The 13,712-nt window shown below is 34.3% G+C and overlaps 1 non-coding gene across 1 annotated transcript; it reads right to left on the minus strand.

Moving 5' to 3' along the window:
- Positions 1 to 381: 381 nt before the first annotated feature.
- On the minus strand, positions 382 to 500 carry LOC134243158 (5S ribosomal RNA). The gene has a single exon (XR_009986984.1). It is a non-coding gene; the product is annotated as a 5S ribosomal RNA (ribosomal RNA).
- Between the last annotated feature and the right edge of the window lie 13,212 nt (positions 501 to 13,712).

Below are 13,712 nucleotides of genomic sequence, written 5' to 3' on the forward strand. Positions count from 1 at the left end.
TTCCGTTATTTTAAATTATCTGGGTACTCTTTAAAAAATGAGATTTTCAGGCAAGCAAATAATTAATTAATTTTGTTAATTAACTTTTATTGATATTCGGTTATGTCTAAATTTTGTTTCTTATAAACTTTTAATCGGAGATATTTTCCCCCTTCTTTTTACCAGGTACATGCATGTAGATTTCTATGAGCTGTACAAAACGTGCTGGAAACGATGTTGTGCTTATCTCCCTTTGACTGCACGAGTTTCACGATTTTTTTTTCTTGAAAAACATTTTGTTCCTAATACATGTAAATTGTAATTGTTACCTATGAATTAATATCACTAATAGCATTGAAACCAATTTAGGTTGTTGAAGAAAGAAAATTTAAAAAAAAAAAAAGTCTACGACACCTGGTATTCCCAGGCGGTCACCCATCCAAGTACTAACCAGGCTCGACGTTGCTTAACTTCGGTGATCGGACGAGAACCGGTGCTTTCAACGTGATGTGGCCGTAGACATGTAAGTAGTGTTTATTTTCCGGTTTTGTCAGTAAATGAATGTTTTAAATTGAAAAATTGAAATGATAACTTGCTATTCGTATTTTTTCTCTCTAATTTATGTCTTTATTAATACTTATAAGTTGATGTCATTTGTTTAAACTAGTTTTCTGTCACTGTAATTGTCGGGAGCGGGGGGCACCTGTTCATGCATAGAATAAGAAGGGGCGGAATGTAAGGGGCGTGTATGTATAATTATGTGATTTTGTAATTCATTTATATGATAATGGAAAATTGTATGTTTTTGTGTGGTTTTTTTTTGTTGTTTTGTTTTATGTACAATTGTATGTATGTTTATATGTTTGCATGTGTATTGGGGGGGGGGGGGGGGCATGGTGTAATTCTATAATTGTGAATTTTTTGTGAACGTTTCAATTTAACGCTGTATAAAGGTATCTTTTCGAAAAATTTTGATGGCTCTAAAAAGAGCCTTTGCAGTATACTTCATTTCTGTAGAAACTGCTCAGTACTCCTCATCTGATCCGGAGTCTGACATGTCGTCGGAGATGATCTGTACATCCTCTCCAAACATTTCACGCCGCAGATCTGCAACAGTTTGGGCTTTGTTGTGAGCGTAGTCATAGTACATGTTTCTAAGGCCCTCGACGACTGCAAGTCTCAGTCTGAGGCTGTATCTGAAGGATCTGTGATTTTCATTCTTGGCTTTACTGTATCTGGACTGCAGGTCAGACATCTTGTAATTGAGCTGAACAATCTGCTCGCAGGCTCTCTTGAAACGGCGCTCGCTGTCCATCAAAGAGAATCTCTTGTCCAAGGTATTTCTTCTGGAACCAGTAACTTTGGTAGCTCTCATCTTGATAGTAGCACTAGTAGTTTGGTAATGTATTCGATTTGCAGTGTAAAGAATTGTGATGCCCTTGCCTGTCGCACGCCTTGCTATATAGCGCACAGTGGCATTGCTAATTGAGAAACTCGTTTCATTTTCTAATGCGACACCCGTCGCCTGAATAAACAGTTATTATCTGTCTCAACGGCTGTGCCAAGTGCCATGATTGCTGAGCTTGGACTGACAATTATCCCTCGGAAAATGTTCCGTTATTTTAAATTATCTGGGTACTCTTTGAAAATGAAATTTGCATACAAGCTAAACGTGCTAAAAACGATGCTGTGCTTGTCTTAAATCAAATTGATAAATTTTCTTTCATAAATGGACTTTACTGTCTCATTTATTCTGTTGTATTGTTTATTTGTCTTGTAAAATATTTCAATTTATTGTGATTATTGTTCTAACTTTGTTTTGTTTTTTTTTCAGGTATCCTATTCTCTACCTCTCATTTGAATACCCTTATTGGTATCTCTCTACTATCTGCATTTATTCACCTGAGTTTAGGTTTCCAGCCCTTGGAAACAGATGCACGGGTTCTGAATGATCAGTCAATTTTCGTATTGGTAATAAAATTCTGTCAAATTAATGTATTTTATAGTGTAATTACAGACACTGACTTTTGAGGCGAGTAACGTTTTATTTACATCTTTTTTTCTCTGTTTTGTTAATTTTGCGGTTCTGGAATAACATTTTTTTCAACGTATTTTAATTTTAGTAATATTCGTTTGAATGTTCATTCGTTTTTGTATAGTTTGTATGTTCTATAAATATTATAGTGAGTAGTATTAATTATATAATCAATATTTTCGGTATTCCAGTAATTATTTTCATTATGACTCTAAAAGCTAAAGTATAACTATAATATAAGTCACGTTACTTTGTGTAAGTGTAAGTTACATGTAAAATAATGTATTTTGTAAAAGCATTTAATACAAGTTCTGTAATGCAGCGCTGTGATGCTCACCCCATTATTATCCCATTATCATGTATGGTGGGTTATGTGGGTTATAACTTGTTTGTATTATATTATTTATTACCAAGAACCATCCAGTTCATAGGTTTAACGTACTAATATATGCATAAATCAGGTTGTACAGTTTATGTATAACAATTTCAATATCATTTGAACATTAAGTAAAGCAGGATCATAGTAAAATGTAAACTTGCTCTAGTAGTAGTCTGTATTAATGTGTGACTCTTTATAATGTGTTTACAATTTTTGTGTTATGTAGGTGCCGTTACACGTCCAACGTTTACGTCCTAGGTCCTACACTGTATGGTGTAAAGTGTATGGTGCACAATGGAGCCAGAATACTAGTATACGTACTGTGTAAAATAAATTGACTAAATAAATGTAAAAAAAAAAGTTAATGAGTTTTGTTATTTGAAAATAAAGAATTAAAAAACCCGCAACAGTCACAATATATACCAGTGAAAGTTTTTATTAAATTCAAAAACCTTTTCTTGGCTCTTAACAGGGGTGTAGCAACGGAGGGGGGGGGGGGGCCCCCCCCCCCCCCCCACTTTTTTCCCCAACCTTACTTATACTATAGGAAATGTTAATTGAAAGCCTGGGTGCCCCCCCCCCCCATTTTAGTGATGTACCGAAAATGTAGTATTAAAATTGGTACTGAAAGTAGTTGACACTGAGAAAAAAGTTTAAAGTTTTTAGCTCACCTGAGCCGAAGGCTCAAGTGAGCTTTTCTGATCACATTTTGTCCGGCGTCCGTCTGTCCGTCCGTCTGTCTGTCTGTCTGTCTGTAAACTTTTCACATTTTCGACTTCTTCTTGGGCCAATTTCAACCAAACTTGCCACAAAGTATCCTTGGGTGAAGGGGATTCAAGTTTGTTCAAATGAAGGGCCACGCCCTCATTCAAGGGGAGATAATTGGGAATTAATGAAAATTTGGTTGCATGTTTTAAAAATCTTCTTCTCAAGAACCACTGTGCCAGGAAAGATGAAACTTATGGGGTAACATCCTCAGGTAGTGTAGATTCAATTTTGTTCAAATCATGATCCCCGGGTTAGGGCGGGGCCAAAATGGCCGTCCAAAGTTTTACATAGAAATTAATATAGGTAAATTCTTTAAAAATCTTCTTCTCAAGAACCACTGTGCCAGGAAAGATGAAACTTATGGGGTAACATCCTCAGGTAGTGTAGATTCAAGTTTGTTCAAATCATGACCCCCAGGGGTAGGGCGGGGCCAAAATGGCCGACCAAAGTTTTATATAGAAATATATAGGAAAATTCTTTAAAAATCTTCTTCTCAAGAATGACAGAGCCATAATTCATCAAATTTATATGGAAGCATCCATAGGTAGTGAAGATTCAAGTTTATTCAAATCATGACCCCCGGGGGTAGGGCGGGGCCAAAATGGCCGACCAAAGTTTTACATAGAAATATATAGGAAAATTCTTTAAAAATCTTCTTCTCAAGAATGACAGAGCCATAATTCATCAAAGAACAAAATTCACTTCTTATTATATTTGGCCCTGAGAATTTTCAAAAATTTAAGTTTCCTATGAATCAAAACTTTATAGTGGAAATAAATGTTGGATATATGCTTGCTTAAAATATAAACCAAAATTTTTAGAATGTGTCCCCATTTAACAATTTAATGGCGGTCAAAACATGCATGGAATACGTATTTCCGGAAAAATCGTTAAAAATCAACTACTTAAAAGCATTTTTCAATAGGTCCGCATCATAACACCACTTTGAAATTTTCTCAGATGAAATATTGATTTAAAAGCATTCTTTATACAAAAAATTACGATGGTGTTATTTTGCGGACTATGTTTATTTTTTAAAAATGTGTAAATTTTTAAACCACCAACACACATGAATAAGACGGAATGGTGCTATAAGACGAAATATTACTCGCCAGTTATCGCTGAAAAATCGTAATTTTATAGGATGAATTCTTCACATCAATATTATGAATATCAAGTCAATGTTATTTTATACATTTAGTTGCAATGTCTTTGTCTATAAAGCCTTATCGATAAAATATTTTAGAAATACAAGTACGTCATTTTTAAAAATAATGACGTCACAATGGGGGTGTAACATTTTTTTTATATTAAAATAGATCTATAGGCCTTTGAAGCGTAAGCAATATATACTTACATTTTATCGTAATAACAAAAGGGCAGAGGATAGAAAATGTAAAGATACATTTTTATTGTCAAGAATCACAAAGTATGCATGTGGTCCAAGCATAGACCTATAGCGCCTTATGTCTATGCTATGCTATCCTTATGTCTATCCAAAGAGATGAAAGATATTGTATTAATGATAATTGTCAAAATGTCGTTGAAGATGAACATAATTCTTTATTTGTATGTCCTCTCTATAAACAACTAAGAAGTGAATTTTGTATACTTTTTGATAATACATCATAGGGCATAGTCACAGGGGGGGGGGGGGGAGCGGGGGCACACTAGCCCCCCCCCCCCACTTTCAGATGGGGGGGGGGGGGGGGGGCAAGAGTATGTCTGTGCCCCCCACTTTTTAATGAAGAACAAAATCACAGCTACTTTGAAATAATATTAAGCCTCATTTTATGGCATTTTTTAAAAGTTCAACAACTGAGTCAGCATTTCTCTTGAAGTAATAGTTGTATAATATAGTAATGTAATATAGTAATTAAATCGTCAAGACCTGCCCCCCCCCCCACTTTTTTCCCCAACATAACCTTTATATAACCTTTATTATAGGATATTTTCATTAAAGGGATAGTTGCCCCCCCCCCCCCCCATTTTTAGACCATAGTATAGTGATATCGAAGAATTGTTGGAAAATTGGAATTGAAAGTAACTTGCCTTTGAAAAAAGTTGGCCACTGACCCCCCCCCCCCCCCCCCTCCCACCTACGAAATAGGATTTTCGAGTTGGAAAACTTTCAATTTTGTTTTGTTTTGTTTTTTTGTTTTTTTTTTTGCTTGTCAAAGAATTTCTGAAGTTGAGCCCCCCCCCCCCCCCCCAACTTTTAAGTTTGTGACTACGCCTCTGTACATGTAAATCAAATCTTAATATGAAATTCTTAATCCAGCAGATGTTACACCTACAAGAAATATTTGTAATTTCATACGTGATGCTTGTAATATAAGAACATCTATGTGAATATATATTTTATATTTGTTTACTGTATGTATGACTTGCGCCACATGTGGATTTTGTCAAATTGAATAAATAAATAAAAATTCTCCAAGAAAGCATCTGCAAAACTTAAATCCTTATTAAGACACGCATTTTATATATTTTCTAAGAAATTGACACTTAGCAGCGTATTGCAGTGGTTAGACAGAGCATTATGCTCTATAGAGTCGCGTAGTAAGGAATTGATCTTTGCGTCGCGGATTCGAATCCCACTGTGGGACGTGGAGACAGGTTCTTCAGATGAGACCTTATAAACCGAGTTCCCGCGTCGTAGTAGACACGAAAAAAAATTACCTCACTGCTCAATGACCCTGGATAAGTGCCGAGCATAGGGCAAAATTTCCAGCTCTCCATCGGCAAGTAGTGGCGTCTCCATATGAGTGAAATATTCTCCAGAGGCCTCTGAACATTAAACTACAAGTTAACAATCAATCGATCGATCGTCTCTATATGTACTTGTAATAAGATATCTGTGTTAAGGTGAAAAGTTTCGAAAAGAGCTCATATATGTTCTTAACTTGTATTATATTCTCAGTTTAAGTTTATATATTTTCATGTCGAAAAAATCTTAATTAATTCATCCTACCCTCTACCTAATAAATGAATGGTTAAGTTTTACTCGATAATCCATTTTAACCATAAACATAATTATACTCTTCCAACCTTAAGGTTTCGTCAAAGGTCAACATGTCTAAAAAATCATTTTTACAATAGCTCCAAAACTATGTGTGGTATAAAGTTAAAACCTTTACAGTTTTTAAATATATCATTGATTAATAGATAGAAAGTATCACTTGATGACGGGTGTTGCTAAAACGCAGAACGGAAAACGGAACGGAAAGCGGAATGGAACGGAAAACGGAATATATTATTTTGGACTAAATCACTTAAAATACACAAATTTTATCATAAACTATATATCTTGTACATATTCAATCCCCCACTATTAAATACAAGTTGATTTTGTCATGATAAGTCTCTTATTTACGAAAATCGCTAACATAGCAATCACCTAGAATCGCATTTGAAAAAGGGGTGGGGTGGGTAAACGAACTTGAAAAGTATTTGACAAGCAAAAACAAAAAAGAAGACAATTGCTTGATTCGGGAGGGGGGATAAGTTCCAACTCCAACATCTTTCAGAACTATTTTTTTTACACTAGTTTACTGCATTAATTACATTTATAAAAAGTGTGAGGATGTCAACTTGAACGAACATTTCCGTAGTTAAAAGGTTATGACTGGGGGAGCAAATATTTGATATCTAGATGAACCATGGAAAGAGAAATAAAATGTAAAAAAAAAAATTATTAAGATTACCTTTAGGGCAAACCTTTACGGCAAGCTCGAATAAACATCTCTTATATATACATTGGTTGTTAAAAATTTTATTCTAAAGAGTCGCTTTCTATATATATATATTCGATCTGGATAGACAAAATTGGAAAACTTTCATGTGGTAGATATAATGCAGAATCTTTGCATTCAATGAAGTTAAATTTTATTTGTTTGCGGTATATATGTGTGTGTGTGTGTGGGGGGGGGGGGGGTATATGAATGACCCCGTAAAAAATGAGTTTGTTTTCCCGCTCATCGGAAAGGTCTGAGAAGTTGTAGTAGGTCATCCTCACAATGCAAGGGTTTGTGATTTCTCGAATTCGGGAGTTCGAGAAATCACAAACCCTTGACATTGTGAGGATGGTAATAAGTCTACCTCCTTTATGTGTCCTAAATATGCATAAGATTTAATAAATCAAATTTTAATGTGGCTGTGGGCCCCTACCCAGACCCGAAACTGTCACTCCCCATTTCATGATTCGCGAATTCGGCACTGCGTGCATAATCTGAAAATCATAACCAGTTACTTTTGTCTTTACAGTCATTGGCATTGGAAACAAATTGAAGGGGGGGGGGTCATTAAAAAAATTCCAACATATAATAAATTTGACAAGCAAACCGGGGGGATGTGTCCTTTGCCCAAAGACAAAAATCCTATTTCGTGTGTGTGTTGGTGGGGGGGGGGGGGGGGTCGAATTTCTTTCAGTACCATTTTTTCACAAACACTACCACTTAACCTTCCTCGACTTAATCTGCAACATGGCCTGTTGAAAAGGGTGGGGGGCATCGCTTGTACACCAGTTCTGGACGGAGGGTATGTATGACTCATGAATATATAAAAGTTTACAATAAATTTTTATAAGAAATGAATTCTACAACAAAAATATTGCTCTTTTATCTGATTTATATCAAATCTATATTAATTGTTTGACTAAAATTTTCCGTTTTCCGTTCCGTTCCGCTTTCCGTTCCGCGTTTTAGCAACACCCCTTGATGACAAATATTTTTAAAAAGATATTTTTTTGAGAAAAATTGTATCAGGAAATGTGCATATTTTAAGAAAAATGCACCTGCTTTATTCTGTCTTTTTTGTGAAAACCATCATTGAAAAAATAATATGTGTTTATCATTGAAGGGCAAGTTGGACTTGAATGGTCTCTGAAAGGCTATTATTGAAAGCATGACAAGTATAAAGACAAGACCCCTATAAAATCTGCCATTTGCATTGTACTTTCACTTTCAAGTCTTAACATTTGGACAAAATAAACAGGGAAAACAACTTTCCAGAGGCTATCCAAGTCCAACTTGCCCTTCATTGATAAACATATTTTGTTTCTGCAATAATGCTTTTCACTAAGATCTATGAATTAATTAGGTGTATTTTTTTGAAAATATATGCATTTTAAGAAGAATTTTTCTTAATTAATATTTTTTCCAAGTATTTTTTTTATCAAGTGATACTTTGTATCTGTTAATCAATGAAAAATTTATAAACTGTAAAAGTTTTAACTTTATACCTCACATAGTTTTGGGGCTATTGTAAAAATAAATTTTTGGACATGTTGGCCTTTGACAAAACCTTAACTTTTTACTTCTCTCTCTCAACTTTATTATGTAAACAAAAAATATACGCTTGATTAATTATCGATGAACTAAACAAATGCTGAGTGTACAGCTTTATTTTGCTTATAAATGTTTATAAGTGCTTCGGTCTTATGCACGTGTATTTATGAAAAAGTGTCTAAATATTTCAAATAATGATATTGTTCTCACCACTCATATCATTATATAGACCCCTAGAACATGTAAAATATATCAATTTTATTATCTGGTAAGACCGTCCCCCCCCCCACTCTTAAAAATGAATTTTAGAGTGATCTGTCCTTCAAGGGGGCTGCACCCTGTTCCATTCTTTTGATTATATTTTGAAAAGCAAAACTGATGTAGCAAACTACCGAAAAATAAGGGGGGGGGGGTATGCAACGTTCAAGAATACCTTGTAAAGTACAGTGTAGATAAGATATATAGGAAGGAAAGAGGTTTAAAGGTTTGTTTTGTTTTCATGTTTTTAATCTGCCCCATGGAAGTTGCTGTGTCACACTGTATAAGATGAAATAAACCCTGTTTACTTTTCCGAGAATCGACATGCTTTCTAATAATGAATAAACCGTGTGGTACATGTACAGTGTACCTTTTGCTCCTTGTTTACTATAGGGGTGAAATTAAGTACAAGTATTTAGCTTATCTATGTACCAACCGATATATCTACACAGCGTCAAGTTTTTTTATTATTGTGAAATTACACCTCTCGTATACAACGTTGGAAGAGGAACGATAACACGAAACCTTGACAATATGAAATGTAAAGGTTAAATTCGGTCTGTTCAATACGCGTATCACGTAGATTCTGGTTATATTTCTGCATGTATCAGAACAATAGCTCTACAATTTTGTTTTATGATAACATGAATTTACTTCGAATTCTCTGTTGGAATATTGTTTTTAAAAATAAAATAAGAAAAGCAAGAAAGCTTAAAGCCGGCGAGCCATACCGACATGCACACTTACTGCAGAACTGACCATGTAGTTTTACGGTGACCGTGGTCCATTCCATTTTTTTTCAGACCAGCGAGCACAGGTCTTCAGCTACATGCACACTAAATCATTTTCTATAACAACTTCAATCATAATCCTTTTAGTCATTTACAAAGTTTGGTTATTACGACCGTCTTTAAAAATGATGCGCTGAATCGAAACGATAAACTATTTTGTATACATGTACGAGAAATATTATACATTTATTGACTGATTTCGAAAGCAACATGCATTTTGTCGACCTTCGAACCAACCTTGGGTCGAGGGTCGACAAAACTCATTTTGCCCGAGGACACTAGCTAGCTGTCAATAAATGTTGTTTTTAAATACCTTTTATTGTTTTTTTTTACATGCATGTATCTTGTACTGCGTTTCGTGATGTAAACTTCATATCCATCACTGTTTATCACCAACGAAAGCAAATGAGATTAAGGTTCGCCCATAATGTGACGTAAGCGGTCTAACATTTCATCTACAGGTCCAACATCTCACTCAGCGGTCCAACATCGATTTCTATGCCCTCTCAGTAAAACATCAAATATGTTAGCCCTTTTTCATACTGATTTGTAAAGGAACACATTCTTAAACCTAAAAAAACATCATCCTTTTCTTTCCACTTCTAAACTATAAGACATACGGCTAATATCTTTGAATAAATCTTATAAAAATGTTTCAATAAGCATTGGTAAAACGAATCAATACATCTTAAATAACGACTTATTTTTAAAATAATAGGGGAAACACATTTTGAAATATGAGCATTTGTCTTCTAATAATCAATTTCATTTAACTGATGAATCGTAAAATTCACAATATCATAGTTCTTTGAGATTTGACCGAAAACTAATTGGCAGAGAGTAAAAAATTCTTATATGTAAATTAAAAAAAAAAACGCTGGAAATGGGATGGTGGTGCTTCGTGTTATATAATCACATACATGTAGAATTGGCCGCAGAATAGAGATAGACAAAATAAGTCCAGATAACACTTTTTTTCTCGGGAGAATAAATGATTAAGGTAGAGGATAGATAATTTTAAGCTGATTCGCAGTCCGGATGTCCAAACTTCAAAGTCTGTTACGTTGAAAAGTTTTACTCGCAACATAAGAAATTGTAATTCAACGAGCGACAAAATTGAATGAAGACCTTTCTCCTTAGGCGTAGTTCCATCTTCAATATTTTGTTAAGTCAACTGTTCATGATAAATTCATAGAAGCGAAATTGGTTTCAATCAGTATTTAATAACACGACGATATATCTTTTAAAAAAGTGCAGTGAGCAGAGGGACGAAAGATAGAAAAGCAATGACGTCATCAAAAAAAAGGCGAAAAACTGAGTAGGGTTATCAAACTAACTATAAAATAGTAAACTTTTTAAAGTATGATGGTAATTTTTTTTTCAACACTTCCTGTACCTTTTTGTTTCAAGTTCTTTGAAATATTTTTAGCGGCATTAATCTCATGGCATCAGTCCACTTACATATGAAAACCCACCAATAAACAACTATTTTCTCTAATAAATATGATTTTAAAAAAGAGTTCAAACCTACGAATTGATTCAAATATTTGCCATTAATAATGAAAAATATATTTGTAAGTATGGTATACTGTCAAATGTAGAACAGTAAATTGCATTTTTCGTTGGTGAACGAAATTTAATGAACCTACATTATGGCAAATGCATGTTAGCTGGATATATTTTGAAATATTATATCCCATTCTTATTCATGACGTCGCATAAATCAACGTCAAAATATCGCAACGTTATCGTAAACAATGCTATCTTTACAGCTATATAAAACATAAATAAAGCTCTTTACAGGTATATATTGATAATTTCATAAAAATATAAACTCTTTAGAAGAATTTAGAGGAATATTCCAAAATCAAAATCAATTTTGACACGGGGCCGAATTTTGCGACAAGTGAACCAGGTTCTTTATATGGAAGCATCCTCAGGTAGTGAAGATTCAAGTTTGTTCAAATCATGACCCCCGGGGGTAGGGCGGGGCCAGAATGGCTGACCAAGTTTTACATAGAAATATATAGGAAAATTCTTTAAAAATCTTCTTCTCAAGAATGACAAAGCCATGATTCATCAAATTTATATGGATGTATCCTCAGGTAGTGAAGATTCAAATTTGTTCAAATCATGACCCCTGGGGGTGGGGCGGGGCCAAAATGGCCGACCAAAGTTTACATAGAAATTAATGGGAAAATTCTTTAAAAATCTTCTCAAGAATGACAAAGCCATTATTCATCATATTTATATGGAAGCATCTTCAGGTAGTGTAGATTCAAATTTGTTCAAATCATGACCCCAGGGGGTAGGGCGGGGCCAAAATGGCCGACCAAAGTTTTACATAGAAATATATGGGAAAATTCTTTGAAGAATAGCAAATCCATGATTGATCATGGAATTACTTTTGAATTTTAACTTTTCAATAATAAACCAATTTCTACTTTTTCTAAGCTACAGTACTCAGGTGAGCGATGTGGCCCATGGGCCTCTTGTTTTTTTTTTTTTTTTTGCTTGTCAACTTTTTCAGGTAAGTAAAAAAGAACATTTTCTCTGGCTGGTTCCCCCACTTTCAAAAACGATGCTACGCGCCTGCTTAAGGCCATTGAGCAGTGAGAGATCTTCATCGTGCAATGCCTGCCATGGCAGTGGGTTTCAATTTATAAGATATCCATCTAAAACACTCGCTGAACATTCACTTCAAAAGACCAAGGGCTGGAAAAGTTGCTACTTTTTTTTTAACCAACAAAGGTTATTCGCAGAATTCTTAAATGAAATGTAACACCACATTCAATCAATCACAACACAAGACTCATGAAAACAAGGATCACTACATTATGAATGGGATCTGACCTATAGGACCGGGCTTGGTTTTATTCTCTACAAAAAACTTGTCGATTTCCGTTCTGGTTAATGACATTAGGCTGAATACATATAACAATTTGTTTTTCTTAAATCTTTATTTCAGTGAGTAGAGATAGGAGGAACCCTTTCATTGATTTTCTGAGTTTGTCATCTCCAAATGTAATAATTGATATTTTTTCTTTACTTCTCATTGTGCATAATGGTAATGTCTAATTTCTCTGAAATTCTTTTCTTTATGTCTAGGCTATTTATCCCTGGATATAATAAAACATGCCATTAATGTGTGCAAATTATATATGCCTAAGGCATGCCTCCCTCCCTCATCATATATCTTGAAAAAAGGCCTGAGAACCAAGTAATTAACTTTGCATGGCCTAAATGAAATTCAAGGGAAAACGGTTACTGATATATGTAACCAAAATCAACGTGATTTTAAAAATTCTAAGGAATATATACAATTGAAATTCATCGCGGGTCAATGCTACCAAGAATACCTGTATCGAGTAACATGAAGTGAGTTATTCTTGTCCTCGGAGAAAGTATGCTTATATTGTTCCGCCTGACTGACAACTGTACGTTGGATTGTTACTATTTGATCTCTCTTTAGTTTTTCTTATATCAAGAATGGGCATGCATAAAGGATAGATACAAGAAAATCCACAAGTCAATAAAAAAAAAACTAAAATAGTCTTTGAAAAGGCGAAAAATTAAAACTTTAAAAGTGTGTTACCCGGTGGATTCGAACCCACGACTTTAAAAAGAAAGTATCGATAGTGTAAAAGACAGCCCATCAACTGAGCTAGTCTGACTATAAAATTATTTTGAGCAGTTTATCAAAATCAGCTTTCCTTATTTTTTGTAGTTTTTTTTTGGAATTTCGACCCTAGGAGGGGTGCCCCAAAAAATCCTATCTTAAATTATTCTTTACATCCCAACCTATCAAAATATCACAATTTTATTTAGAGTCAGGCCTGCCCTGAAGGACTTCTAGTCCAAAATACATGCAAAAATCAACAAAATGGTGTTTTGGTCAACTTTGGAGGTTTATTGTAAAGTTGTAAATAATAAATATTAAGTATAAAATACAAATTTGAAAACTTTAGACATATATACCGTAGAAAACAACAAATAAAAATTAATTTTTAAATGTCACTTTTGCCGGGAAATTGTTCTCTCCTATAGGTCAATTCTTTTGTCATAGTGAATACATTCTTTTAGTTCAAAACAATAAATTTAACAGGGTATAGACCGTTATGACTATGAGGTGTGTCTGTCTTTTCCAAGTCTTGATAAAGGAAAGAAGACCAATTTGGATTGTGTGACACTTTTTATATAAGTATATTAAAATT

The sequence above is a fragment of the Saccostrea cucullata genome, unplaced genomic scaffold (genome assembly GCF_032062105.1).
Source record: "Saccostrea cucullata isolate Sc308-1 unplaced genomic scaffold, CSIRO_AGI_Scuc_v1 ctg161, whole genome shotgun sequence".
NCBI lineage: Eukaryota > Metazoa > Mollusca > Bivalvia > Ostreida > Ostreidae > Saccostrea > Saccostrea cuccullata.